Raw genomic sequence first — 3938 nt, forward strand, 5'->3', positions numbered from 1 at the left:
TTGAATGTATGATAATTTACTTCTATAGATATTTTTGTCTCAAATTTTTAAAAACACTCCATTGGCAGTAGCTTTTCTGTTGTTGCATTAATAATGTGAGTGATTTATTAATTTGTAGGGTTTAATTATTAATGGGTGGGTAGTGGATTGATTTATAAATTATACTAATAAGTTAAATTATAACAAATAGTTGAGCGCCACGTATTTTAAAAAATATTTAAATAGTTTAAATATAAAACCGTTAAATAAGTGGTCAATTTTGAACTAAAAGATGGATGACAGGGGTATTTTGGACCCAATAGGTGGGTGGAAAGGGTATTTTGGAGCCAATAGGTGGATGAAGGGTAATTTTGTACAATTTCCAATACTTTGAGGATATTTTAGACCCTTTTCCGTTGTATGTTTAGTTAGATTAAAATAAGAGATAAAATTTTATGATATTTAATATAAATTTTAGCAAGAAATTCTAAGTAGATTAGGACTATTTTTAAAAATATTTTTTTATTTCTTTTTTTTTCTCTTCTTTTGCACCTTTTTTTTCCTTATACTTTCTTTGCACTTTTTATTTTATATTTTTATATTTTATATTTTTTCGTTCTATTTTCTTCTTATTTTATTTGTTTTTTAATATATATTTTACGCTTTTTTTTCTTGTAAGTTCTGTTTTGTCTTTTTTCTTTTGTACATTCTATTTTTTTTTTAAAATTACTTTTTGTTTATTTGTATGCTATGTTGTTTTTTAAAATTTATTTTTTTTGGTTACACGTTATTTTTAAACATTTTTTTTAAAAAAACATTGAGTCTTTCTTTTTCTTTTTCTTTTTAAAAAATCATTATTTTTAATCCTTTTTTAACGTTTTGTTGCATTTTTTATCTTCTATTATTTCTCTATATATTTCTTTTTCTACGTATATTTTGTTAACATTTTGTTTATTTAATTTTTATTTTTAACTTTTTGGTTTAATTTTTTATGCTTTATTCTATTATTATTATTATTATTATTATTATTATTATTATTATTTTCTTTTTTATTCTTATGTTTTTCTTTGAAATTAATCTTCCAATTTATTTATTATCTTATTTTTATTAAAACTTTCTAAACAATATTTATGTATCCTCTTAATAGTATATCTCAATAATTTGAATTAAAGTGATAATCATCTTATGCTTATCCTAAAGGCAATTATTTTTATCATAATAATATATTTAAACATGTTCTGCAAAACCTTTCTAAATTACTAATAATTAAGTTTTAGTTTATATACTAATCTGACGAGCCTATAAAGTTTTTTTAGTGAAAAACTAGGCTCCAAAAAAAGAACATTAACTATTTAAAATTAAGTATCACGAAAGCAATTTCGAAATGAATTTTATCTAAAGGTCATAAGACAATAATAATAGTAAAAATATATGATACACCTTTTATTTTTTATTTTTCTCTTAGCAAGAAGCAATTTTGATTATGTTTTCCTAATCATTCATAAATTTTAAAAATAATCCAACATAAATCACAAATTGATATTACATAATAATAATAATAATAATAATAATAATAATAATAATAATAATAATAATAATAATAATAACATGCAATTTAAAGAACTTCATATCATTGAAATTGAATGTTGTACAAGCATTCCATTTAAATCATGCGAGTATTTAGAGTTACCTCGTTGTGAATATTGATACCACAAAAAACAATTTTAAGGATCCACGAACTTGGAACCACGAGCAAAACCTCTAACTCTAATCTAATTCTCAAAAGAATAACTCTCTTTACTTTTGCACTTTTTTTTTTTTATATATTTCAATCTCAGTTTGTGTATCTCTTTATCTATATTTTTCTCTACCGAGCTTATATTTTTATATTGAGAGTCTGGTGCTAATTAAAAGAAATGTAGTGGAGTGGGATTATGATTTAATTTTTAAATTTGGTTGAGAACATTAAGGTTGAGATAAGAAAAATAAAATAAATAAATAAATAATAATAATAACAAATTAACAAAACAAAAATGAAAAAAAAAACCCGTGTAAACAACCAAAAAGATCGTGAAGAAAAAGGAAAAGAATAAGAATAAAAGTTAAAGAAATCAGATGGAAGGAGGATTTTTAGGAAAAAAGTTAGAAAATTAGGAGTAATTAGGATAATGTAAACAAATTTGAAATATTTAGGACTCCTCTTTTCTTTTCTTTTTCCATACATTTTCATAATATTTTCTATATTATTTTTAGACTAGATAGAAATAACTTAAATTCCCAACTTCTTTTTATCATTTTATTATTATTATTAAACTATAAATGATCTTATAATTTGTATTAATTTACAATTATATATATATATATATATATATATATATATATATGTATGTATGTATGTATATATATATATATATATAAAACCCCTTTCAAATTGGTTAAAATATTTATATTTTGGTAAAAAATTAGGTGTTCACAGTTTTCCCCTCTTTGCTTGAAACATGAAGAGTTTTCATGCAAAGATGGGAAAAATGTGACTAATTTTTTACTGAAATATTTATGCCAAAATATGAAAAATAAATAAAAGAGAAGAGGTTTGATTGCGTCCTAACTTTTGAAAAACTACCTATCCTGAGTTGATGATAAGGAGTCAGATGTAGTTCCAATGAGTTAGGTAGTCAAGTGAGGTTTTGTCGAGATTCTGGTTCGTAGCTCCAGCTATTACATAAAAAAAACAAAATGCAGAAGGAGAGAAAGAAAAGATATGAAATCCTATCTACTACAATAGTGCCGAGTCTTTAATTTGAATCTTCGGTTATCGCTTCACCCTCTTTGGTAGGTTCATCAATTCCGAGCTTTTATCTGGACATCTGAGTTTAAGACTTGAAACTTCATGACTTGACTTCAGCCATTGACGTTTTTCCGTATGATATTCTTGAATAGTTGTTTTCTTGAAAGGATGAATTCTTTTATTCTTGAACTTCAAATTTGTGTACTATGTAGAAATCTACACACCATAAAATAAAAAAAACAAAACGAAATAAAATTTTCTGCCCAATTTGCACTAGAAAATTTTGTGAGTTATTCATGAAAGCTATAAAAGTCTACACTAAGAATAAAAATAATATTTTTGTAGCCATTATAAAATGTAAAAATAAAACAACAGGGAGTTTTATGCCCAAAATGCAACCAGGGATTCTTATACCTTTGAAGACATGAAAAACAAAAGAGGGTTTATTGTGCCCTATATGCAACCAGGAGCTATTGTGCCATGTAAAGAAATGAAAAATAGGATAGGGTTTATTATGTCCTTTACGCAACAAGGGGGTATTGTGCCTTGTGAAGACACGAAAAATAAAATAGGGGTTATTGTGCCTTGTGAAGACATTGAAGAATAAAATAGGGATTATTGTGCCTTATATGCAACCAAGGGTTACTGTGCCCTGTGAAGACTTGAAAAATAGGATAGGGGTTATTGTCCCCTATATGCAACCAGGGGTTATCGTGCCCTATATGCAACTAGATGTTATCGTGCCCTGTGAAGACACGAAAATTAGGATAGGGGTTATTGTGTCCTATATGCAACCAGGGGTTTATCGTGCCCTGTGAAGACATGAAAAACAAAAGAGGGGTTATTGTGTCCTATATGCAACCTGGGGTTATTGTGCCCTATGAAAATAAAATAGGGGTTATTGTGCCCTATACGCAAGTGGGGGTTATCGTGCCTTGTGAAGATATAAAAAATAGGATACGGGTTTTTGTGCCCTATATGCAACCAGGGGTTATTGTGCCCTGTAAAGTCATGAACAATAAAATAGGAATTATTGTGCCCTATATGCAACCAGGGGTTATTGTGCCCTGTGAAGACATGAAAAATAGGATAGGGGTTATTGTACCCTATATGCAACTAGGGGTTATCGTGCACTGTGAAGACATGATTTATATATATATATATATATATA

The sequence above is a fragment of the Solanum pennellii genome, chromosome 10 (genome assembly GCF_001406875.1).
Source record: "Solanum pennellii chromosome 10, SPENNV200".
NCBI lineage: Eukaryota > Viridiplantae > Streptophyta > Magnoliopsida > Solanales > Solanaceae > Solanum > Solanum pennellii.